The sequence below is a fragment of the Miniopterus natalensis genome, chromosome 2 (assembly GCF_054644295.1).
Source record: "Miniopterus natalensis isolate mMinNat1 chromosome 2, mMinNat1.hap1, whole genome shotgun sequence".
NCBI lineage: Eukaryota > Metazoa > Chordata > Mammalia > Chiroptera > Miniopteridae > Miniopterus > Miniopterus natalensis.
This window is the reverse complement of record NC_142082.1, coordinates 145,904,024-145,931,710: the sequence shown is the minus strand read 5'-3', so window position 1 is coordinate 145,931,710 and position 27,687 is coordinate 145,904,024. Positions and strand designations below refer to the sequence as shown.

Genomic DNA, 27,687 nt, shown 5'->3' with positions numbered 1-27,687 from the left:
ACTAAGTGTGTGATTCCACTTATATGAAGTACCTAGACTAGTCAAAATCATAAAAAAAGAAAATAGGAGAAATGAAGAGTTATTGTTTAATGGGTAGCATTTCAGTTTTGCAAGATTAAAGAATTCTGGAGACGGATGGTGATGATAGTTACACAACAGTATGAATATACTTAATGCCACTGAACTGTACACTAAAAATGGTTTAAATGGTAAATTTATGCTTGCTGTATTTTATCAATAAGAAATAGAAGAAAACTACATTTAAAAATTATGAATATGTAATAGAAATATAAACAATAATTATTGAGTCACAGAAGAGGAAGAAATTACCTCTGTGTCAGGTGGGGGGTGGGGGGGTGGCCAGAGAAGGCTTGCAGCAGAGGGGATAGCTGAGTGAGGCCTCAGAGCACACAAAATCCATTAGCACTTGTTTAATCAATTCCTCTTAACATCCAATTAACTGACACACCGGTCCCCCTTGCAAACATACTCTGTGATGACCATGCTCCTGATTTCGGGTTGTAGTAACAGCCCTCTCTAGTGCCCAGACTCCCCTCTCCCTTCTCCCCTCTTTCCTGATGACTTGTGTGCCTGTCAGGAGTCAGAGGCATTGATTCTCCAGTGTTTATACCACTATACTTACGGTAATTACCCAACCAAATTAAATGTTGTGTCAACCAATTCTATTTCACCATGAAAGGAAGAGAATTGTTGGTCTATAAAAACAAATGCTTTGGAAAGGCTCTATAAGTTAGTCACTGTAAAAAAAAAAAAAAAAATAGAGCCTTGGCCGGTGTGGCTCACTGGTTAGAGCATCAGCTTATGGGCTTAAAGGGTAGTGGGTTCGATTCCAGGTCAAGGGCACATACCTGGGTTGCAGGTTCGATCCCTGGCCCAGGTTGGGGCATGTGCAGGAGGAGGCAGCCAACCCATGTGTCTCTCCCACATGGATGTCTCTTTCTCTCTCTACCCCTCTCTCCCTTCCACTCTTTGAAAAATCAACGGAAAAATATCCTTGGGTGAAGATTAACAACAAAATCGTCCTTGCATTAGGTATAAGTAAGACGCCCATAAATAAACACCTAGATGGATTTTGCACTCAGGTTACTTTGCAAGTGCACTTAATTTCTCTACCTCTTTAGTGAAATCAAAACTAGAAATTGTACAACCATGCAAAAAGGACAACAGTAATGCAAAACGACCTGTAAGAAACTTGAATCAGCGCTCATTCGCAAAGAAAAAACCTTGGCCACTAAGGTTTGACAACTAAATGAGACATTTATATGTTTTCATTTTAAATATATAGAAACTCTTGTATTAAATCTCGTTTCCTGCCACACTATCAGTTGCAGTTGTGATTTCCTTGGTTAAGAAGACATTGTGGTTTGGAGCACAGAGTCTGGAACCAGGTTGCCTGGGCTGAAGAGCTGTGTGACCTCAGGCAAATTAATCTCTTTGTACTTTCATTTTATCATCTATTAAATGGGGAAAATTGCAGTACCTATCTATGAGATTTGTTTTAAGGATTAACTTATTTAGCATATGTAAAGCACTTGGAAGTGCCTGTCACAACAAATGCTGTTCCTTAGCTGTTACCAGTACAGAATTACTACTCTTAATTACCTCCGTTCTCTTTATCGTTTTTTATGTGCCAAGTTTTGAGATACTAATGAACATAGACACTGAGTGGTCTCAAACCCTAATTTACAATTCAGCAAGAGATTCTGATACATAATAATATGAGGGAATGCACCTCAAGAATACGTTATATATTCTGTATGTAAAAATGTGTTACCAATGCAAAGAAGGTGCAACAGATTCACCTGAGAGAATGCGATAGAAAGTTGTAATTGAGCTGGATGGAAAGATGAACCAGAGTTTATCTATAAATGATAGGATCCAGTGTGCGTAATTCCCATCACTAGAATTAACACACAAGGTAATCACAGTGCCCTTTCCAAGTAGTTACAGCAACAAAGAAACCTTCTGCCCTACACTAAAAGATCTGGAAAGCGTAACATCTGTATCACAAGGTCACAGCTATTTTCTATTTGACTTATCCTTGATAAAACTCTGCAATGTATCGGTGAGCCAAAACCGCCTATCTACAATTAAGTCATCTAGATGACTTCTGAAGTATTCCTCTCGTCCATCTTCCTGTATTTTAGCTCTCCAGTTTAGACAACTGGCAAGATAAAAATGAACATGAAATGTTGAGTACAACTAAGAAAAAGCCATAACCATTGTTCACTGCCTTTCCCTTCAATACAATACAATAAAAGATTCTGTAAAACCATTCCACTTTGGTATCATCTATTGCGAGCAATGTCATTTTGGCATTTTTGTTCTGGGCCTCCTGTTGATACCATAGACACAGGGAATGGGGAACGAGCTTTTGCCTGAATGCTCACAAAAGGTTAGAAATGGGAAATAAAGAGATCCAGCACCAGGTAGGGGGACTCAGTACAGAAAAGCAGCCACAGCCTGGGCGCTGGAGGCAGCCAGACTCCTCCTGCCCCACGGGGTATTCACTGACACGGGAACGTTACCGAGCATCTGTTAGATGTGGACACTGATTCTTATCCTCTGGCATTTCTGCAAGACTAAATAAAATAATTAGCATAGAATACCCGGCACATTATAGATATTTAGTAAATGTTTCTTGAATGAATAAACTTATAAAATGCAGTTCTTTTCATTTTTCATCTTGTTCAAAACTACTGTATTGGTTTTTAATTTCTACAGTAATTGTATTCATTTTCCTGGGCTGCCATAACAAAGCACCAACAACTGGGTGGCTCAAACAACAGAAATTTGTCTCACGGTTCCTGGAGGCTAGAATTCCAAGGTCAAAGTGTTGACAGCAATGGCTGGCTCCTTTTGAGGCCGTCAGGGAAAGATCTGTTCCAGGCCTCTCTCCTGGGCTGTTGGTAACTGTCTTCCCCTGTGTCTGCCTGTGTGCCTAAATTTCCACCTTTTTAAAGATACCAGTCAAAAGGAAACCTACTCCAGCATGACCTCATGTTAGCTTAACTAATTACATCTACAACTAATTTCGAATGAGGTCACATTCTGAGACACTGGGGGTTAGGGCTTCAATGTGTGGATTTGGAGGTGGGGCACAGTTTAATCCATGAGGGTAATAAAGGTTTATGTAATAAATCAAGCAATATAGAGATATAAGAAATTAATAGTCTCCTCCCCCATCTAATCCCATTTCTCTGCTTTTAACATTTTGAAATTAATCCATAAGTCTTTCCATACTTACACACAGACCACATAGTATATTATATAATCTAATATTTAGACACTCACACACATAGTTTTTTCTTTTTATTAAATCCAGTCGTATTATACATATTACTTAGTCCCTTGCTTTTTTCACTTCACAGTATATCATGGATATTTTTCTAAATCTTTGAGTATAGACCTATGTAAATATTTGCAGAATAGTCTATAGTATAAATAATAATTTATTCAATACTTGTCCTATTGTTGGATATTCAGGGTAATTCCAGGGTTTGGGGTGTTCATTTTTTAAATGCAGCAATATACAGTTTTACTCAGCTTTTTCCATTAATACTAGTGCTTTTCTTTATGTAAGTTAGATCCCTACATGTGGCATTTCTAGGTCGAAGATAGGAACATTTAAATTTAATATTACCAGGTGGCTTTCAAAAATGTTTTAGCTATGAACACATTCATCACTAGTGCCCTAGAGGTATCAGTTTTGCCAAAGTAGATTTGACCGTTTTTTTAACAATTTCTGTCTCTCTAATACATAAAAAATAATATCTCTTTATTTCTTTAATATACACATCCCTGACTACCACTTAGGTATCACATATTTTCAGATGTTTATTGGCTATTTGTATTCCTCATCTGAAAACTGATAGGTCATCATGTGTACCTCTTTTTCTATTATATTTGTTGTATTTCATCCATTTGCAGTAGTCATTGTATTTAAGGGAAATTACCATCTTGTCATATATGCTGCAGATATTCTTTCCCAACTGTCATTTCTCTTTTAACTTTGTACTGGTGCCTCTTGCCATTCAGAAAGTTTAGGTTTTTATGTAGTCAAGTCTCTCCCTTTTTTTTTAATGATTTGTGGATTTTTCTGCCTTCCCCATGAATGCCCATACCCTACCCCAAAGATTCTTAATCTCCTTAATTATATTCTAATATTCTGTTTGTAGTTGTTGTAAATTACAAATTATTTTTTTCTTCCAGGTGAATATTCCATTACTTTAACACTGTATGTAAGGTAATTCTCCCTTTTCTCACTAAGTTGAAATGTAAGCATCACCATATACCAAGTTCTTATTTTAAAGAATACTTGACTCTGTTTCCTGATCAATTTGTTCATTCTTGAACCAATATCCATATTATTTTGATTGTAGTAGTCATATAGGAAGTTTTAATATGGCAAGTTCCCGTTCACTATTTGTTTTCTTTCATAATTTTCTTGACAATATTTTATACTTTTTCTTCTATATTAATTTTAGCATCATCTTGACCAGTTAAAATAACAACAATGGGCCTCTGATCCAAATTACTTTAAATCTGTATACATATTTGGGACTATTAACAATTTTCCCTATTCAGGAATCACATGTACCACATGAGTTTAATAGGAAAGCTGCAGCTTAGAAAGGTTCTGTGGCCTGTCCAAAACCACGCAGCTGGCAAAAGGCAGAGGCTGCCTTTAATATCTCCCTGATCCAAAGTCCACAACACTGATTACCTTCTCTCTTCATATCAGGGATGGAAGGTGATAACTTAAATTACTCAGATTGTCCTGACTAAACCATATGACAGCTTAGCCGTTTACAAGGCTGTCAGATGCAGCCAGAACTTGGTGGAGCATGGCACCTGTTTATGAGCAAATCGTTAGCTTTCATCCCAATAAACTGTTTCTCTTCCTTCACAGGGCCTAGGTAGAATAAGTATGAGAATAAACGCCCACTGAGTAAGTACCTGGGAGATTCCTGGTTGAAACACAGCTTTACTGATCTGAAATTCTCATTGTAACTTCATTTTTTAATTTTTTTTTTTTTTGGCTTAAAAACATACCTAAAATGCAAATATTCTTAGATGATCACTGCACATATTGGTGTGAATTGGTTTAATTGCTACTCTTAACAACTACCTGGCAAACTCCCTATTGAAATAAAATGTTGGTCTTGGGTGGTGGGGCTTGGAGATGGAAATGGATGTGGAAAATGGGACAGCCCCTCAGGATAGTGGAGGCTAAATAGGATGTTGGTGGCCAGGAGCCTGGAAAGATGGACAGATTGACAAACAGGTAGCTGGAAAGGACCTGAGATCTGGGAGGCAGGGCAGTGGAAGAGGCACAGGGCCACACCAGTTACTTCACACTTTCCTTTGGGCTAGTAAGTTCCGCCCAGCCTGCAGGTGACAAATGAAGGGAATCCCCCCCTGTGAAATCAGCTGGGGGAGGGGAGGGGAGGGGGGAGGGAGGGAGGCGGGGGCGGGAGGGGGGAGGGGGGAAGGGGGAAAGGGGGAGGGAGGGAGGGAGGGAGGGAGGTGGCTGGCCGGCCTTGCTCTGCTCTGTGGCTGCGGCCGATACTCCTCTCACTCCCCGAGCAGCCACCACTTTCTTAACAGGAAATCTGGTCACAACTTGCCATGTCTGCTGCTCTAGATCTGTAATTAAAATGATAATTTGTGTAAAAAATAATTAATAAAAAATAAAGCCATTTTAAGAACATTTCAAAAAACGAAACAAAAGAACAGCTAGAAGTTTATTTTCAAGTGAAAAGCCCAGCCTGAAGGGGGAAGCTAGATGTTAAGAGATGGACCCACCCAGCTGTAAACAGGAAAACAGATAAGGAATGAACCAGCCAAATCAATACCTTATCAAAGTCAGCTGGCTGGCCAGTAAGTACTATTGACCACCAGCTGTGTGCAAAGTGCTGGTTAACTTGAGTTTTTAATTTTTTTTCTCAATTTAATAGATTGATATTGGAGACCCATCACCTGAACTCCCAATGCTTCTGCATTTCTCTACCTCCTGTTTGCTCTTGGCAGAATAAAATTATATTCTCCTCTTATTAAATCAAAGTGATGATGTTGACCATGAATTTTTCTCCTTGTTTGTTTGGGTATTATGCATATTTCTTTAAACTATTGGATCAAAGTCCTTCTTATAATATTTCCTCAAAATAAATCAATGACCGTGGCATAAACTGATGAGCTAATAGTTTTCATTATAGAGAGAAGTAATGTCAAATTAGTACTCCGTGTTGTAGGATGAAATATCAGTCAAATATTCATTAACTTATTCAGAAGATTGGCATCTGTTCTAAATTTACCATATGTGGGTATAATAGATCAGTTTAAAACATTTTCAAATAAAAGGGAGGTCATTTTAAAATGTGTTATAGAATGTCCATTAAGAGTTTAAAAGATCTGTCTCAATATTCTGAACTAAATGCAATAATATTTTAATACAGGCAGGTGTCCAAAACTATTATGTGTTATTTGCAGTAGATACATGCCTCCACTAAAAAAAAAACACACAACAAATCAAAGAACACCCTTATAGGAATGGAGTTATGTGAAAGTGGTGATGGCTGAGAAGTCACAGGTTCTATACCAGGTCATGTTCCCTCTACCTGGGATGTTACACATAGTTGGTAGAAGATGCAAATGATATGAGGCACAGCAATAGGCCCTGAGAACTGCAAAAACCTATCAAATGCAAAACATTCTGTTATCATACAAAAATTGGTGTCCTTTGCCGTGGTGTGCCTAAGTAAAATCTCTAACTGCCAGTATAAAAATTCAATAGAATATTTAGATTCAATATTTAAATTCAATAGAAAAGCCTTCACTATTGGAAGGATTTTGCAGGGTTTTTTTAATGCAAATATAGCATCCTAAATCAAGTTGTTTCTGTGAATTTATTTGGTTTTCTTAAAATGAGGTTGCTTTATTGTATCTACACAGGATAGTTTCCTTTCTGTTCGTCTAATCGATGCAGAGCATTCCGTACTCAGAGGGCTCCCAAATGCTGCTTGTAGTGATCACTCAGCGCAAGCCCTCCGACACAGGACACAGAAAGCAAAGGCGGTGCTGCCACCAACAGGAGAAGGGAAGTCCCAGGAACTCCACTGAAACCCCAGTTCTCCATGTTCTCGACTTAGAACTCTTGTTAAATAAATTAAGGCAAACAAACAAGCAAAGGTATAGTATGGACAACAGAAAAATGGGAAAGAGCTCTTGAAATGAGTGAAACAAATTTAAAACTAAAGAAAATTACATCCAAAAATAACAAGAAAAAGGTATTCTGGAATCATGGACTGAACGGCAAGTGTTCTGGGTGTAAAGCGCAGCACGGTAGTGATTGATTTCTATTAAATATTTACTGAGGGCTCTCCATGAAAATATTCTTCCGTGTCTACATGACTAAGATACAATTTTTTTAAAGTCAAAGAAAATGCTAACATGCATTAGGAGAGAATTTGGTTGGCATCATATAATTTCATTACTGTACTGTTATATAAGAGTGCAGATGTATAATTTGCACTCCTCTTGTTGCAGAATTTTATTGCAAAAATAAAAGCTTCATGTTACAAAAGCATCACTCAAAACGACCAGGAAAAAAATGGAATACTAACATTTAAAAAGTATATAATACTATTTTTCTTAAAACTAAAAGGTTCATGTAATTATAAATTAGAATTATATACATATATATAATAATTGGTGTTTTAAAGTTCGGACACAATTGAGGGGTAGATGTATATATCCATATAAGATTTTTCCAGCTCTTACATTCAAAGTCTCTCACAGTCCTTGGTCTAGAATCATCTTTGTGATCATTAGAAGAAATTAGGAAATGTTCTTTCTGTAGTCACAGCCATGAGAAGAAAATTGTGGGGTGCCATTAAGCCCCCCAGCTCCTCCCATCCATTTAACTACTCAACCCTTCTCATTTCAAATAGCTCACAATTACAAAAAACCAAATTCCTCACTCAGTTTCACCCACGCAATTCCCAGTGGAGTTTTGGTGTGTTTGGGGGTTTTTTTTGGTAAATTATATAAACATATCTGCAGCTACATTCATCCCAAATGAATATTGGTACTTATTTTACTTCTAATTAATATTTCTCTGATGTTAAAGAAATTTCTTAGAATTTTTATGAAAATTATCAAGGGTCCTAGAAAATCAATTTTGGTCAGTGTAGTTTATTTTATTTTATTTTTCAATTACAGTTTATCTTCAATATTATTTTGTATTAGCTTCAGGTGCAGAGCATAGTGGTTAGGCAATCATATACTTTACAAAGTGTCCCCCTGATACTTCCAAAATGGCACCATACACAGTTATTACGATATTATTGACTATGTTTCCTATGCTGTACTTTACATCCCCATGCCTGTTTTGTAACTACCAATTTGTACTTCTTAATCCCTTCACCTTTTCACTCAGCCCCTAACACCCCTCCCCTCTGAAAACCATTGGTCTGTTCTCTGTATCTATGAGTCTGTTTCTGTTTTGTTTATCCGTTTATATTGTTTTTTAGATTCCACATATAAGTGAAATCACATGATATTTGTCTTTCTCTGACTGACTTTTCACTTAACATAATACCCTCTAGGTCTATCCATGCTGTCACAAATGATAAGATTTCATTTGTTTTTATGGTCAAGTAATATTCCATTGTTTATATGTACAAACACTTTTCCATCCACCTGTCTATTGATGGGCACTTGGGTTGCTTCTATCGCTTGGCTATTGTAAATAACCACATAATGAACCTAGGGGTGCATACATTCTTTCGAATTAGTGTTTTGTGATCCTTTGGATATATTCCCAGAAATGGAATGGCTGGGTCATAAGGCAGTTCCATTTTTAATTTTTTGAGAAACTCCCATACTATTTTCATAGTAGCTGCACAACTCAACACCAAAAAAACAGTCCAACTTAAAAATGGGCAAAGGACCTGAATAGACGCTTCTCCACAGAGGACATTCAGATGACCAATAGACATGTGAAAAGATGCTCAACATCACTAATCATCAGAGAGATGCAAATTAAAACCAGAGTGAGATATCACCTCACACCCATCAGAATGGCTGCCTTCAATAAGTCACAAGTGTTGGTGAGGATGTGGGGAAAAGGGAACCCTAGTGCACTGTTGGTGGGAATGCAGGCTAGTCAGTGCGTTTTTAATTCTTGACTTTCAAATACCTATTAAGCACTATCCCTGTCTGAGGTACTGGGTGTTTCAAAATGAACCAGGATACAGTCTTATTGATTCTAAAACTAAGAATTAATAAAGGGACAAATTTTTTTAGCTCTAACCTGTGGATATATTTATTTGTAGATAGTCCATGTAGAATTCACAAGATGACCATGAAGGTTATAATACCAATTACTGGGGAAAGTTGCCAACTCTGATAACCTCTGTACCTTGTTTCATCCGCCTTTTACATACTCAGATGTCAGTACTGAGTGGCTTGGTGTCGAGTAATGTGACAATTTGCTTCTATCAGATTACATTATGTAGACCACACCATTCTGAGTGTACGATTCCTTTAAAATGAAGATGGCATGATTTAACAATTCCTAAAAGGACAGAGGGCCCAGATCAGCTCAAAATTTCTCCACCCTATCTCTTCTTTTTCAGAAAGCTTTGATCCACAGAACACAACTGTGAGAAGGTGCACCATGTTGCTGATTTGATTTGGCTGTTGAGCCCATCCTGCTTTCTCCACTTGCATTTTTTCAATAGTCTCTCAGCTAGAATCCATGCCTCCCACATGCCAATCCATTCTCTATACACTCAATCATTTTATGTCTTTTGAAAACCCTTCAGTGTTGTTTTATAACCATCTCTTTAAAATCCAAACTTCTTGGGATGGCATTTGAGGACCTTTATGACCTGGCTCTTCCTCCTGAACTCCAGCTATACCAACTTCTTGCAGTCTCAGAAATTTATTCCATTCTCTCTTGTGTCCTGACATTTGTACATTTTAGTCCGTCTGCCTGGAATTCCCTTCTTTCCTTCTATTCCCTTGTTCTGGATAAACTTTGTATCCTTCAGTGCTCTGTGCAACTATCTTACTCCCCAGAACCTTCCATGATTGGCACAGGGGTCAAGGGACTATCCTAGAGTAGGTTAGGAGCCTATCATAAAAATGGTCCATAGAACCCCGTGTGCTCACCCCATTCTGTCTTTGCGCATATATTTTTTTGAAATCATCTGTTTAATTATCCATTTCTCCAATTATAAAAACAGGGTGTCAGCCTTATTCATTTTTGAATCTTAAATCCATGACACACAGTAGGTGCTCAGTAAAAATGCTGAAGAATTAAGTACATTTGCTCTCCCTAAAATGAAGCCTATAGGCTTGTCTGCTCACATTAGCAGGAGGTTCTAATCCACCAAACTGAGCACTCAGGGAGAAGATAACTCACAGGAGAAGATTCTCTTGCTATAAATTATGCAAATAGGAATCTATATGAGGATAATTGCTTAAAACATTTTCTTTTATCTAAGCATTAAGAATCAACTTCATCTGGTTTTGAATGTACTGACGAGCAGGGCGATACAAATCAGAGAAGGAATGGAGAGCTGAATGCAGATTGAGGAGTCATAAGTCATGTCTCTTTGTCCCAAAGGACTGCTCGTGGAGCCCATTAACAAGCAACAATCACTTGTCTAATCACCTCTCAGGCTTTGTCAAATGGCCAGCTGTCCTCCCCAGATGACATCTTTGTCATCTCCCAACTGTAGCACCTCTCTCTACACTTGAGTATCAAGAATTAGCTTCATTACTCACATAATAAAAGATAGGTCAATACAAGCTGACTAAAGACCGAGCCCTGAAAGTGGGCCTAGTCATAAGGTGCTGCCATTCTGGCTGTCCCTTCACCACCCAGAGAGGTGTACTCTGAGCAGGTCATTGTTCCGGGCACCAGCAGTCTAGAATTCCATTCTCCTTCTTTACACTTCTGTTCTCCAAAGTGCTGCTGTTGCTTTTGTTTAGTGTAACTTACTGCACTTTATAAAGAAACCAGGTTCAGCAAATGTCAAAGAATGCTTGACCTCAATTAAAACAAAGAGGATTGATAACCAGCTCCAAAAAACCATTTCTGCTGTTGGTAATGCTATCTAGAATTTTCACTTTAAATGCTGAAAATAAAGCTGGAAAAAAAATCTGAAAATAAAAAATAGAAAAATTTGAAGTTCTCAGAATAACAAAGTTTTATATCATGGAGAGATAAGATTTGCCACCAAAATTAAGCAGTATAGATATCTTGATAACATCTTCATTTTTGTGTATAAGCAAAATATCTATATAAACTAATTTTTCATATTAGATTAAATAGTATCACTGGTAAAAAGCAATATATTGAGGTTACTCCAAGGGTAGTCTCACTCTTGTAGGATTTGATTAACATTTTTTCAACTGTTATTTCTCTTAGCTACAGGTTGATAAACGGCATACATAAATGTTAGCCTAAGGCACCGTAAGATTATGTGACTTGAGAATCATCAAAGAGTAATTAAATAATGGTTAATCCTGGCCTACGATTTAAGTGTGTTTTATAGTATCTGATAGCTGCAAAAAAGTAAAAAGGTACTGAGCTCGGAGCCTCAGTCCTACCTGTGCAACTCTAGGTCTGTGATTTGAGGCAGGTCAAATCTTTTTCCTGCCTGCCTTCATTTGTTCCCTGGGCTAGCCAGTGAAAATACAAAGATGATTTAGCCAGGGTCTCAGAAGAAGTCTCTGGTTCTCATTTTCCTTATCTGTAAAATGGGGCTTTCATGATGATAATTAAATAAAACGTTAAAGTGCTTTTTAAGTGGTCAGGAGTCATGCAGATATTAAATATTATTATAACTAAAATAATAATGGGAATGTTTAATGAATAGAGGACCCCATTAAAATATTTGCTTCACCTTTTTAACAATTTTGTTATGTGGAAATAAAGTCAAACTTGCAGAAAGTTGCACAAATAAGAGTAGCATGAAGAATATCCAGATGCCCTTAATCACGGCCGCTTGTTTGTAACGTTTTACCCCATTCGCTCACTCTCTCTTCCCTCACCGTCTTCCTTTCTTGAACAATTTAGACATAAGCTATGTGCATCATGGCCCATCACTTGTAAATATTCCAGTGTTTCCTAAGAATATGGGTATTTGCTAGCGTAACCACACTACAGTTTTCAGCTTTTGTAAATTCAGCACTGATGGAGTACTTTCCTCCCATCTGCCGTCCGCGGCCCGCTGTGTCAGTTGACCCAGGTAGATGCTCTCTGTCTCTAGCCCAGGTGTCAGCTCAGGGCAGGCATTGCATTTAGTTGCCATGTCCCTTCAGCCTCCTTTAATCTGGAACGTTTCACACCCTTTCTTTGTCTAGTATGATGTGGTCAGTTTTTAAGAATACAGCCCTTCTGTGTGTTCTTTAATAAGATTTCTCATCCTTTAGTTGTTTGCCTTTTTAATGATTCATTTCTGTTCATCAGCTGAAGGTTCTGTTCCTCCCCCTGGGAACCCAGAAGCCACCCCTGCATGTAAGCCACAGCATGCGCAAGGTGTCCGGCTGGCCACAGCGGTAACGCAGTGTTCCTTTCATCCCTCCTTTCCTGCCCTATTGCTTCCCTCCAGTCTCCTGTTTGTCTGTGGGTCCGTAGACCGTGACATCCAGCTTCCTCTTCTTTCCTCTGATCTGCACCAAATGGATCATGGACAGAGTGTCATGTCTGTTCACATCACTCCCACAAGGGGGACAGAGGGACCAGACAGCCGATGGCTCTGACAGCTGCACAGGAGGGCACCATCAGTCTTGCTTCTGGTTCTAAATCATCCTCGATTCTTCCATGGTATCCCGCACCCTCCCAGCCTCCTTGGTTCCGTCCTGCTGAAGGACAGACTCCCATCACATTGCCTTCCCAAGTTTCCAGCATGCTGCCTTGAACCTTAGTTCACTTGAGCCTTCGAACAGCCAGATGTGTTTGGCAGGATTTATTATCACCATTTTGCAGATAATGAAACAGAGGCTCACACCCATTTAGCATTTTCCCTCGCCATCAGCTGCTTGGAGGATGATAAGTTTGGGCTACATTTCAAGGGTTTGGGTTGTGGTCCAGCGCTTCCCCACTACATTGTGATACCCCCTTACAGTAACTTTATACCTACCGATCTGTGTGATCCCGTGCGATGGTGGCCAAAGGTGCAGGACACTGAGGTTAATCTTCCTTTTCTTTTGTGGAAATGGTAGAGGTAGTTACAGCTGGCACATTTAGGACATACGGCACTTAAACTCTTATTTAATCAAACTTGAAATTTGGCAAAAATGTAGAAATATATATGTTGTAAAATGCACTTAGCAAATTTGAAAGATACAGCACAGATATTTTCCATAGGTATTCATCAAAATTAATGTGAGATCTCAAGAATAATAGCTTTTAAATGAGGAATTCATATTTCAAGGATGCTAACTTGCAAATACACACAATCATGAAAACATCAGACAAGACACAAGGAAGAAATCTAAGCTATCCTGCCCAAATTTCTTACAAACAGCATGACACATGCTCTTTAAAGAAAATTTAGCAATACACAAAATTTTTAAAGAGGGTTTATTAACTTCCTCATTTTACAAACATGGAAGCTAAGAAAGTCTTAAGTGTCTTGTATGTGGCCACACTGTGTGTTACAGTCCTGGGCTTAGATCTTCGATCTCCTACTGTTAGTCCAGAGCTCTTGCCTACACTTTATGAGTTATTTATGATATATAAATTTGAAAATGTTCCAGTCTTCTCATATAGAACAAAAATATGCAGTGACCTAAACTATACAGAGCCAGGATAGACTTTTAGAAAAATTAAATATTAAATTGAGCAAATACTATTTTAAAAGAAAGAATATCATAATATGGGACCTCTCCTGAGGAAAACACAGGTGAGATACCTTTAGCTTCAGGTAAGTAGGAGAGAGTAAGGTGTACTAGTTATCTTATCTCTTCAAGGATTTTCTCAAATGGGGCAGTCAGCTGAGGTTTGAGGTATTTGTGATAATCACATTCATTTTAAGTTAATTTTTATGTTTGCTGCAAGATAAGAGTTGAGGTTCATTTTTTTTGTATATGGATGTGCAATTGCTCCAGCATCATTTGTTTGATGTTCTGAATAATAAGATATAAAATTAACTCCAGAAAATCTCGAACATCAAAACTACACATAGGCAACATATATATTGCATAAGCAAGCTTCCTCCCCCCCCCCCAAACAGACCCCTCTAGGAAATAGAATTAATCTTTTTAAAAGTGCAGCCAGAGCCCAGCCTGCATGGCTCAGCAGTTGAGCACCTACCGATGATCCAGAAGATCACGGTTTGATTCCCTATCGGGGCACATGCCTGGGTTGTGGACTCGATCCCCAGCAGGGGGCGTGCAGGAGGCAGCCAGTCAATGCTCTCTCATCACTGATGTTTCTCTCTCTCTCTTCCTTTCGCTTCTCCTGCTGAAATCAATAAAGGTTTTTTTTAAAAAGTTCAGCCGAGAAAATATGGAACTTGCTTCCTTTCAAAATACAGAAAAGTAAAAGGTAAGTTCCCGTATTATCGTATGTCATAAATGCTTTCATTGGGAATTTTCTTAAAGAAAAATCGCAAGTAGAAGTTAAAGAGAATTGAAGTTCAGAAGCATAAGTGAAACACTTACTAGAATTTATCAAGCATCCAAGGTACACGGACGCAGAGAATCAAATCTGTAGTTCTGCAAATGAGCTGGCCACAAATGCTCCAGTTCCACAATGATTTGCCAATTCATGGTGAGTTGAATTTTTTCAAAAACTGTCCACTTGGTGGCACCGTGGTGCTGCTTCAGGAAACAGCCTGTTGATTTGGGTAAAGGTTCAGTTAGGGGCTGATTTCTTTTGGAGGGTTTTGTGATTCTCAAACATGTGGCCATACCACAAAACGTGCCAGCAGCTGACAGTTGCCCTAGTCATTTGTCCAAGGGAAGAAAAATAGAAAAAAGCGTTGGTAGGTTGGTCAAGTAAGGACAGGGCAGGATTTAAGAGGACTCATAGGCCAGGTTGAACAAGTGGATGAACAGAAATCTACCTAACCTGTCTTTTATCTATATTCTTAAACAGAAATGCCTCAACAGGCTTTTTTTACTTCTCTCTCTTTATGACTTTATTTTGAGCAGAAAAATTGACACTAACTTCAGCCCAAATGAAAACTCAAGTTGAGCTTCATTTGCTCCATAATAAGTGTTTTGAACCAGCTGAGCCATCATTATTGGGCACCATAAGTTACATAGTAGAGGCTAAGCACAGCTCTTGCCCTCAGTGTCCTTGCAGTCTACCTGAGAAGACAAGATCCTTGTGTGAAACAGTAAGTGCTGAATTGTGTGCTAGAGAGAGAGCCACGTAGAGGCCTTGGTTATGAAAACCTCCACTGAGCAGGTGGGACTGTAGCTGGTCATAGAGAATGGCTTCATTGTGGCAGGCAGCCTGTCACTGCACAGCTGAGTGAAAATAGGCCAGCAGGGAGCAGGACTTTGCAGTTGTTCTGGTGGCCTGGCTGGGGAAGGGGGAGGTCGGAGCCTCCTGCTCTGCAGCAGTCCGCTGGAGAAGCAGCCAGCCCAGCTGGGTTTCCTTGCCTCTCCACCCAGCTGCTCCCCTACTCAGTGGATCTGTGGACTCACTGATCCATCTTTTAAATTATATATACTTATTTCTTCCAGATATTGGGGTGAATGCAAACTATTGATTCATTTAATTTATATCTATATAGTTGAATTAGAAATTTGAGTATCAAATGTGTGAGGTTTCTGTGAAATAATTTGGTAAGTAGGGAACCTAGAGAATAAAGTCCATACTTCTTAGAAGAGTATTGATAACATTAAACATCTTTATCTCAATCCATACTGAAGTAGATGGGGTGAAATGATATGAAGCCTGGGGTATACTTTAAAATATTTCAGCAGAGAAAAAAATACATATGGTAGTGTTGTATAATTCTTCTAATTATTGATTCTGGCTGATGGGTATATAGGAATTTATTGTACTACTCTATTTTTTTGTATGTTTGAAATATTTTATAATTCCTTCTTTTTACAAACTAGTTGATAGTTTGAAAAGATAATTCTGGGAATGGGCAAGACTGAGCCTGAAGTGAAGGGAGATGGGTCCAGATAAGGGTGAGGGTGATGAAATGAAACAGAAGTCAGTGCTAAGACCCTTCAGCTGGGAGAACCCCATTTATCCATTTATTCTTCCCAAAGCATCATGGACATAATGTGACAAGTAAGAGTTCAGGAGATGATGGGCCAGATGCAGATCGCCAGGGTCTGTGTGTGGGGGAAATGGAGCACTTGCTGAAGGAGGATCGTGTACACCCTTCGTTGCTAAAGTCTTTTCATGCAGATTCTCTCAAACAAGGAAGAAACGCCACCTCCGCTATGTCTGTGCTCTAGAATTACTCCAGCAGTCTCCTCTCTAATCTGCAGGCCAGGGAGAAAGGCTGGCAAACCAAGAAACATTGAAAAAGAAAAAGAGAGAAACCTATTTTGCAAATGACCCGTTCCGGGCAGAACACAGGGCCCAGAGTAAGAAAACTTAGCGTGGGATTCTGGCTCTTCCACTCTGAGTTGTGGGATTGAGGGCAATTTATCTGACTTTTCTAAAATTCCGTTTATGCCGCTGTGAAGTAGGGGTGCTAGTAACTTGCCAGCCTGCTGTGAGGAACAGACAGTGTAATGAAGTGTTTAGAAGAGTTTATTGTGGCCACAATGTGCGCGGCGCAGGCCCTGACCTCCGGCCTCCCTTGTGTGCACCGCACAGGTCCTCAAGTCCACGGCAGAGGAGGGTAAATACCAAGATCACAAATTACAGGTTCAGTGGAGACCCAGCCAGGTATGAGATGAAGCGATTTGGGAATGACAGGAAGAGCAGGAGAGCCTGGCTGGTCCCCCAGGTGGGACACAAGGTAGAGGAGCAAGCCAGAGGCTGGAGAGACAGGGAGAGTGGGGGAACACTTACCGCTTAAGAAGGGGAATGATGCAGGAAAAGCACTTCTCGCTCCCCGTGCTCCCTTCCCCTTCCCTGCTGAGGACGTTTTTCTGAAGGAGCACTGCCAGTCTCTGTGTCCTCTGAGTGCATCTGATCGGTGCGTGTGGAATAAGACACAGAACAAACATAAGCTAGCCCTTTCCCCTTCCTTCCTCTCGTGGCGCCTGCCCGCCTGCCAAGAGCATGGATTCTGGTCTGCTTCATCACCGATAGCACCGCTGTGGCTATAGCATGGACACATGGCAAAAACGGGCTTTCCGATACTGAAATTCAGTGTTAGACAGAAGTACCCACATATTCCACTGATGCTAGAAAACCGTAGGCCTGCTCCACAGAGGGCCAATCTCCATTTACAGCTGAATTTAGCAGATGGCCTACCCAATCTGCCATGAAATATTATAAATGTAATATTATAAATGGTGTTGGTCGATAGCAATTTTCAAATCAACCTATAGCTTAAGGCATAAGTGATATATCTAGTTATAGAATAGACTGTAGGTGCTATAAATCTGGATGGTGAAAAATAATGATATTATTGACCAATAGTCGATGAGATATAGAGGAGAGAGATGGTGTTATGTACTGAATGTTTGTGCTTCCCCCCAAATTCATATGTTGAAATCCTAACCCCCAAAGTGATGGTTTCTGGAGAGAGGGTCTCTGGGAGGTCATTAGGTCATGAGGGTGGAGCTCTCATAAATGCAGTTAGTGCCCTTATAAAAGTGACCCCAGAGAGCTCCTTACGCTGCTCTCTGCCCCGTGAAGACACAGTGACGGAATGGCCATCTGCAAACCAGGTGGTGGACACTCACCAGACCAAGTCTGCTGGGGCTTCGACCTTAGGTTTTCCAGCCTCCAAAACTGTGAGAAATAAATTTCTGTTGTTTACGCCATCCAATCTTTGGTACTTGGTTATAGCAACCTGAACTGACTAAAACAGATGATCTTTTAAAAACAATCAATTATCACTCCCCTGCTTAAAACCTCCAAGGCTTTCTACTTCACCCAGAATAAAATTCAACCTTTTTTCTATGGTCTCCTATAGGATCTGCCTCTGTTCTTCTGCTGTCTCCTCTAGTGTACACTTACCCTCACTCACAGCACTCCAACCATTGTGGCCCAGTGACAGCTTCTAAAAAATGAAAACTTTTTCACTGCTCGTCTACCTGCTTTGACAGATAAATGTGACGCCTGATGCTCCCCTCTCCTATTCAATTTAACTTCCTCTCTCCCTCAACAACATATACACAAACAACATACTGCTCCTTTTCACTCATGTTTTCAAGAGCTGCCTTTATGGATAATTCAATTTAATTGCTTCACAGTGTCCCGTTGTATGAATAAACCCCATTTGTTTATGCATTCCCCAACTGATGAACATTTAAATTGTTTGCAATGTCTCGCTGTTACTAGTAGACTTTTAGTAAGTACCCTTTATTGAATTTAAGAAGATTCTTTATACTTATCATCTGACAGGACATTTTTATAATAACTAAATCTTAAATTTTATCAAATATTTTAATTGTGATTACTAAGATGTTTGTGTATTTTTATTTTTTTGATAAGTCAGTGCATTAAATTTACTTGGATAGGTTTTTCCAATATCAAACTACCCTTGATTTGTGGGATAAACTCAACATTGGTCATGATTACTATTTTCAAATACTGCTACCTAGATTTAGTTTACTAATAATTTATTTCTTAATTTCACATTTGTATTCATAAATGAGATCTGTCAATAAGTTGATTACTTAGTTTTAGTGTATAGGCTATGCTGGTCTTATACAATAAGTTGAATATTTTTTCCCTTATTTTCCGCTTGTCTGAAAAAGTTTATCTACCTGTTTCTTGAAACTTCCATGCAGCTCATCTTTTGTTCCCTAAAAGATACTAGTTTTTAAAAGTAGAGCTATTAAAACTGATACCATTTATTTAGTGATCATTTATTTATTTGGGTTTTCTATGTCTTCTGAGTTTGTTTTAATATTTACTTTTTTTTCTGGAACATGTCCATTTTATTTGTTTTTAAATTTATTGACAAAAAAGTTGGTTAGTCTGTACCCAGATATTGGTTTCTGTATCTGAATTTGATCAGTTTTATTAAGGATATATATTTTTATTTATCTTTTCAAAAAATAGGTTTTGAGTGTTAATTATTACTAGTGGTGATTTTTCTTAGCTTGTTTTCTCTGTTCATTTTTGCTCTTATCAACTTCTTATATTTTTTCCATATGTTTACAGTTTCATATTTACAGCTTCTTGAATTAAATCATGAAATCATTTCTTGAAAATAATATCTGTTGTTTATAAGTAAATACATTAAGGTATAAATTTCCTCCTAAATATTGTAGCTTCATAATACAAATTTTGAAATGCAGTGATTTTTTGTTCAGTCTTAAATATTTTATCATTTTCTTTGTGGTTTCCTCTTTAACCATGGATTATCTAGGAGTGTTGGTGGTTTTTTAAACTATTATTTTCTTATTACTTTCTAATTTAACTATATTATAGTTTTAAAAACATGGTCTATGTGATAATACTTTGAAATTTGTTGAAACATTCTATAACCTAATACATATTTAATTTTTATAAAAGTTTTATCTATGCTTGAAAAGAATGTCTCCTTTTCATATATTGGGCAAAAGGTTTTGTGTATATGACAAACTCTTAATTTAGTAAACAAAATATTATTCTTACAAATTTTTATTTTTGTCTATTTTATTTATCCTTTTTTGATCAAGGTTTTTAAAAATTATTCAGCTATTATTGTGGATTTTTATGCTTCTCTTTGTCATTTGTTTGCTTTTTATAGTTTGAGGCTATGTTGTCAAGTCTGTCCTTGCTCATGATTTTTACGTTCTTTGTGGGTTGTTCTTTTATTATATGTAAGTCCACTTCAGTCCTATTAATGGGTCCTTTTTCGTGTGACTTTAACCTTGCCATAATAGGTTCTGTTCTGATTATGATCTTAGTGTACTTTACCTTGTGGTTCTATTTTATGGATATGTCTATATTTATGAATAGGTAGCTTGATTTTATGAAACCCTTTATTGGTATTTTAATAGCTGAGTTTAATCCATTGATACTTATTTTAATTATTGAAACATTGAGAATTACTTATGTCATATTGTGTGTTTTCTATATTTACCAGGCTCTACTTTCCTTCTTTTCTGCTGTTTCTTTTCTTTAGCTGATTTGATAAAGTTATTAAAAATTTAAAGGTTTCAGTATCTCTTTTCTCATAATAAAATTATAACTTTTTCACTATATACTGAGCTCCCTTCCCTTTCTCATTTACAGGCATTAATTAATTTATAAATGTGTTTATTAATTAGTCATCATACTTTTTCCCTACAGATTATTGTGTTGTTGATCTTTGTAAAATGCTCTTTAATTGAGGGCCTATGGACAGAAACCTATTTTTGTGGATCTGAATAATATCTACATTTTAAATTAAATCTTGAACAATAGTTTAGCTGGGCATAGTTTAGATGAGCATAAAATTATATTTTGTTTTCCACCAAAACTCCAAGGAATTGGAACAAACCAGTCCTTCGCCAAAGGGGAACCTAGGCAACACATCACGGTGTCCCCTACGCAACTCTGCTTCTGTGATGACATGATTGGAGGGACATCACAGGTTGTCTCCACATGAGCAGTTTAGTGCACATGCTAACTGCTGAAATGTTTTACCTTCCCTTACCACCCCGTGTAGACCACTTTATGTAAATGATAAAGCTCTGGCTGGTGTCATGGTTCTTTGCAAGCTTACCTTTATAGTCTCGGGGATCTACCATAGTCCCCATTTCCTTTTACACACAATGAGCCTGGCGCAAGTTCCCAATAATATATGAAATTTGGTGTTGAATTTTACCAAGTGCCATTTCACTACCCATTGATGTTATTTTTCTCCTGAGCCTATTAATTTGATATATAGTAGTAACGAAAGTCCCGATAATAAATTACTGTTGCATTGTTGTGGTGGAGAAATCTTGTACTATGCTGTGGAATTCAGTTTGCCAGTCCAACCGCTCAACAGAATATTAACTACCCAATTAATGGGAAGTTCTGAAGACATTTTTATGACATGAGAAAATGCTTATGAAATAACGTTTTCCTTACTCTGTTTTGTTCTTTTTAGTGTGTAGAAAATCATACATCTTTATTCTCAACCTTAAATTCCACCTTGTCTGAAACTAACACTGACACCTTGACTTTATCCTGTGCTTTATCGATAACTGGTTGTCTCCAGAGGTCTATCAAATGGTCTGCTGGTAGTTTCACAATTTTAGAGGGAAAAGTAATGAAACCATTTTGTTCACATACATTTCCCCAGTTTGAAATATTAGATTAATAATGATTTTCACAGAAATCTCATCACCCTCTAATAACCATTATGTTTTTAAAAGTTGTGCAAGTCCTGGAAGGACATAGGTCAGTTCATCTCAGCTAACATGAAATCAATAGCATGAAGTTCTTCTCAGTCCATGTATTTTCACATTATTTGCATTATTGCACATTACTATTTTTAATAGGACCTTATTCAAAGGGGCTGGACAAGTTAGACCTCTTTTCTCTCCCCACAACTGAGTAGCTGGTAGCAAGGTCATTTACCTCCAGATTAAAGTTGTGACAACTTCTACCTGTATGTTCCATTTGTAGAAATTAGCTTTTTCCCCATTATTTGCATAGTATTCACATATTTGCATTATTTGCATGTTGCTTGCATTTGCTATATTTGCATTTGCTTTTTGTGTTATAGCTCAAGTTCAACAGAGTGGATCGGTGGGTCAAGAGTGTGATATTAAAAAGAGTAGTAACTGACAAGCTGATCCTGAGATGTATGTGGAAATACAAAGGAAATAGAAGATTCACAACTATCTTAATTAAGGACAGGATTTATTTTATGAATTTTTAAAACATTTTATGATTTTGAATGACTTGTGTGATATATGTATTATCTTGAATAAGTTGAACCTGTCACTATAGGACCGACATACCTTTGACCCTTGAACAACATAGATTTGAACTGCATGGGCCACTTACATGAGGATGTTTTCCAATAAATACATACAGTATTGTAAATGTATTTTCTCTTATGATTTTTAAATAACATTTTCTTTTCTCTATTACTTAATTGTAAGAATGTAGTATAGAATACATATAACATACAAAATATGTATTAATCGATTGTTTATGTTATCAGTAAGGTTTCCAGTCAATGGTAGGCTATTAGTAGGTAAGTTTTGAGATTGTCAAAAGCTGTATACATATTTTCAACTGTACAAAGAGTCAGCATCCCTAACCCCTTGCATTGGTCAAGGGTCAATTGTTTATAGGAAATAAGATATCAGAAATTTTAATAAGACAAAGCAAATGGCACAGTGGGAGAGCATTGGACTCTTTCCCATTACTGGATCATTTTCTGCACTTGTACAAAAAGAGATTGACAGTACTGGGTCTGTTTAAAATCACATCTAAATGCTGCAACTCCCCGCTGCCTCTGACTGGAAGAGGAGTCTAACTTTCAAAGGGCAGAGTATGTGGTGGCTCGTCCACTGGAAGCAGGACTTCTCTGCGCTTCTTTGGCCCTCGCGTCGGCGTGTGCCTCCCGTGTCAGAATGCCTGTTCAGCTCTGTAGAGCTTATGCCAGGGGAACATACTGAAGGCTCTCGTTCCCTCTCCTCTTCCTCCCCCTAATTGTAGAGTTCCAGACAACTCCACAGCTCATGCTAGACCAGCACCAAGAATTTCATTCACTTTAAGCAGAAGTTATTACCACTTTAATCTAGAGACGCGATTTTCAACCTTTTTCATCTCATGACACGCACAATCTGATTACTAAAATTCTGCGGCACACCAAAAATATATTTTTTGCCTATCTCACACAAAAAATAGGCATAATTTTGATTCATTCACACCAGACAGCTATTTTTGTGTTGGCTGTTGTCATTTTTCATTTGACAGTCTAAGGGAAAAGAGGTCAGGGCCCCTGACTAAATAGTAAGGTATTGCATATTTAAAAATTTTTTATGGCACACTGGTTGAAAACTCCTTGTCTAGAGGCAACTACCTTGCTTGCTACTGGCTGCTCAGTATGGGGAGAGAAAAGGAGTCCAGCTCCATCGGATAGGATTAACTATCCTGATCATTGCCCCAACCCCCTGCCCCTTCACGCTCTTTGTGTTGGTGGGCCCTGAGCTGGAATATAGCTGAGGCTTCCTGCGGAAGGAGCCTGACTTGCATGAGGGTGCTCCTGTGAGTATTTTGAGTTTTGTTTATTTGTCTCCTTTTTGCCCCAGCAGAGGAGAAAGAGCCAGCAGAAAAGAGATTGACAGTAAAGAAGGGAAGAAATAATTGACCAAACAAGTTCCCTGAGGGTCTGGAAAAGATAGAATTGAAAACAAAGGTAGAACAGAAATCGGAACACTTTCCTTCTGCTAAATGGAGAGAAGATGGGAAAGCAAGGAGCAAAGACAGCCATAGGTAAATTATCAAACTGCCTTGTACATAATAGGGACTCAAGTACTTACTACATTCAGTCGGTGTTAACGAGTGATACAAACTACCAGCTCCTGGGAATAAGGAAAGCTGCCACCGAAACATTATATTCAGCAGTCAGCCACATGGAAATTTAATACAGACATTTAGAGAACACTGTGCTGGGTGGGCCGTGTAGTTGACCTAACAGAGCAAATGATATACTTAGTAGTCACCTATTCTTTTAATTATAGTGATTTCCAAATGTGCATTGTTTGTCAACATACCAGGACTGACCTGTACCAGCAGCATGAATCCTCTCCCACATTTAAACATTTCCAAAAGATTAAAGAAAGTAATGAGGATTGAGCCCTTAAGTGTCAGGCTCTATGCCAAATACCCGAACACACAGTTTCATTTAATTCCTCACAACAAAACACTATTGAAGAAAATGACTCAGAGAAATTAAGTACTTTGCCAAGTCATGGATCTCAAAAGCAGAGGTGGGACTCAGATTCAGATCTGCCTCATTTAAAAGCCCACTCTTTGCACATTCAACAATGCAAAAGTAAAAAATAAAAAGTACAAGAAAGAAAGTTTAATCTCCAGTAAATTCATTGCATGCCAGAAAGAAACCATTCAAGTACCTAACAGAGAAAATGTCCAGCCGAAAAACATTCCCACTTAACGCAACTCTTTCCTGTAGCTCTATAAAGTGTCATAGATTTGTGGGTATTTTCAGGAAACTGACAACGTGTAGATGGAGCGTAACTTTTGTTCATCTGTTGACTTCCTCTATTCCAGTGAGAAAGCAATTTTAAAATGCCTTCTATTTCTCTCCCTTTGAATTTGAGGTCCTCTATTATTTTCTGTTGTCAAAACTCAGACAAACCTTATTATTTTATTAGGTCATTCGCTATGATTTATATGTCTCCTAGGAGCAGTGACTGCAGACAGGGAGAGTGATAGGACTTATCAGGCCCCGAGTGGACTGAGCTCACCCATTAAGTTAGCCTGTCTGCCCTGCTCTTGACAGTTATTAATGCTTCCACTTCCTACCGCTTCCAATGCTTTTTCTTCTGGAGTGCCAGTTCCAGATGCTGTTGTTACACTGTGGCAGCACTTATAGCCCAAAAATGCCAGTGGCTTCTGAGTCTTGGGCATAGTCCTGCTGTAACAGTTCCCTGGTTGGCCCCCTTTCAATGCATTATCCAGGAAGCACAGAATGACCAGTATGAGTTCCTGAAACAACCAGCATATCCTTGCTCAGGCCACTTTCAAGTTCAAATAGTTTCTCAGTAAGCAAAGCATTGCATTTTGCTAACTCCCCATTAACCTGACAGTCCCTGCTTTACCTTCCTGAGCCTTCATTGTGTTTATAACCCTAGTGGCCAATGAGCCCTACAAGCCAGCTCTTTGCCCACAGTAACAGCTGTTTCCCATTGCAGGGCGGGTGAATAGTGACAGTGAGAGATGTGATTTCCCTGTATCAGTCAGGTACACTCAGTTATGCTGAGGTAAGAAATGATCCCCAGATTCAGTGGCTTACAGTAATAATAAATAGCTCTATTTTGCATTTATATTTATATCCGCTGTGGGTTAGCCTCAGCTCCACACTACGTTGCCCAGGACCCAGGCTTATGGAGCAACTTCTCTTAGGAACATTAAGTCTGTAGCAGAGACAAAAAAAGCATGACAAAACACAAGCTCCTTCTTAAAGCTCCTGTCCTGCTTCGTCAACAAAGCAAGTCATGTGGCCATTCCCAGTATCAACAGAGAGGGGATGCAAAATCCTCCTTCAGGGAGCAGTACCCCAGGGAGGGGCAGCAAACATTTTGAGCATCAATACAATCTACCACTCTCACTTTGATGGAGATCTATCATGACGTCACCAAATTGCCTTAAAAGGAGCACCATCTGTGGACCCCAAGTCTCAAGACTTCATAAGATTCCTCCAGGGCAGGGGAGGCCTGCTCCTTTTCTCGGCCCTACCTGCCACGTTGAGTTGAGCTCCTCTGACACTGACAGATGGTGCTGGTGTCCTGGAGACTCCCTGAGGTGAGTCAAGGCATTGCTCCTGGTCTTTGTAATTCCTAGGCTGTGTGATCTCAATGCCTGAAGAAGCAGACCTCAACCCTTGTGCAGCCCCTGGGGCAGGGGAGGGACAGAAACCCCTCCATAGGAGCCCACATTTGTGTCAGTGAAGGACATGCCACTCTGAGTCACGTATTTCTGCAGCCTGTCAGAGACCAAATTAGATCACTTTGAAGGAATACATTATGACCCATCTGTCCATTCAAATAAATCACTGACCTTCCTATTTTTTTTTCCCCCTAGCAGTAGGGTGTTCAAAACAGCTGTCTCTGTGATAAATCTTTACCAGTTTAGTAGTATAAATGTTGTTGTGCTTGATGTTCTATGCTATGATTATTGCTGTGTTGAAATGTATAGGACTTAAGGAGATAATGCTGTCCTCAGCATCGTGAGACACATATGAAATAAAGATGACTTAATGATTTGAATTCTATTAATATGCAGAAAATGCCTTGCAAGAAGTTCTTCTAAATGCAATTACTCAAAATCTAATTTAAAAAAATTTCAAAAGTGTTAATAACGTAACAATTTTAAATATATCATTTGGGGGCTACATACATACACACATACAAATATTTATATATATAAAATGAATTAAGTATCAAGCACTTATTACTCATATAAGTCAGGAAGACAAAGGGAACCATCTTAAAAAGTATCTCCCATAATGATATATTATAAATAGCCTACAACGGCTATACCATTGTTGAGTTTTTAAACTCACATTAAAACAACTGCTATTTCTTCACTCAAAAAATATTTATTGAGCACCAGTCATGAGCCAGGCACAGGGGATACAGAAGAGAATGAAACAGGTAAAAATCCCGGTCTCCATGGAACTTAGGTTCTAGCTGGAGGAGAAATGTCTTTCTGTGGATGTTTCTAGTTGGAGGTGAAATGGCCTTCTGAGGGTGTGCCCAGTTGGAGAAGAAATATCCTCTGTGGATGTTCCCAGTTGAAGGAGAAATGCCCTTTCGTGGATGTTTCTAGTTGGAAGAGAAATATCCTCCTGTGGCGATCTCCTGTGTGCTCCTGACCCGCGCTCAGCCCTCTCCGCCCTGATCCGCGCATCTCTGCAGACCCGCCGCAGGCCCCGTGGGCTGCGAATTGCAGTGGGATTTGGCCCATGCGAGGCACTCGAGGCCCAGAGGAGCATGAGGTCGCGCGTGGCGTTTATTCCTCATGGGATGGTACATCGTCCCCAGAGGCAGCCCTCCCCGTGCTGCTGTGCTCTCCAGGTTCCTCTCCTGATCCCCGTAACCGCTCTCACCTTTTCCTACGGGCTCCCCGCCACCTCCACGCCACCGCTGTTGCTGTTCCAGGTCACGACGTGAGCCCTTCCCGTTTCCCTAAAACTTGCCCGCGCCTTTGGTAACCATTCTCTGAGTGCGTTATCCTAAGATCACCCAGTTCGAGGATACTCTTTCCTGTTAAAACCCTGACCAATACACAAGATAAATTATATAGTAACTTAGATGTTTTGTCAGTGCTGCGGAGAAAAAACGGAAAGAGGGTAGAGCGTGCTGGGTCAGGACGGGTGGGTGATTTTAAACAGCGGTCAGAGAAGGCTGCAGCAGTCAAAGTATATCATAATGCAGATTTGCATATCTCACAGCAGCGTTTTGCTTTCAGAGGAAAGGAAAAGTCAGCCAGGAACCCCAAAATGTGAAACCTGGACTCAAGGAGCATCGCTGGTTGCAGCAGAGGCAGGAGCCGAGGGGAAGGCTCAGAGGCCTCCCTCACCCCTTGGCTGAGGCCTCAAGGCAGAGCCGGCCGCCACCCCCGTTGCTTCTGAGCACCTTTCCTGCCCTGGGGCTCTGAGGTACGCAGAACCTCGGCTGATGCAAAATAGTCAGCCCTTAACCCTCCCAGTCTTATGCCACATCATTCCAGAGAAACAGGAAACTACTCATCGCACCCTCAGGAACAGCATCTAAGCGCCGTGACTGAATGCCGTGTGTTCGTCTCTCACCCACTGCTCAGAAAATAGAAGGGGCCTCACACGCGTTTGTCTTTTCATCTTTATTTGTAAAATTGACATTAAGGAT

General features: G+C 39.2%; 1 long non-coding RNA gene across 2 annotated transcripts; it reads left to right on the top strand.

Moving 5' to 3' along the window:
• Positions 1 to 6,991: 6,991 nt before the first annotated feature.
• Positions 6,992 to 27,399, top strand: LOC107528208 (uncharacterized). 2 transcript variants are annotated; one of them, XR_015714002.1, is made up of 5 exons: positions 6,992 to 7,212; positions 14,522 to 14,590; positions 23,371 to 23,551; positions 25,454 to 25,603; positions 27,272 to 27,399. It is a non-coding gene; the product is annotated as an uncharacterized LOC107528208 (long non-coding RNA). The 2 variants fall into 2 exon arrangements; XR_001602339.2 differs by having other exon boundaries at positions 23,368 to 23,551.
• Positions 27,400 to 27,687: the final 288 nt, after the last annotated feature.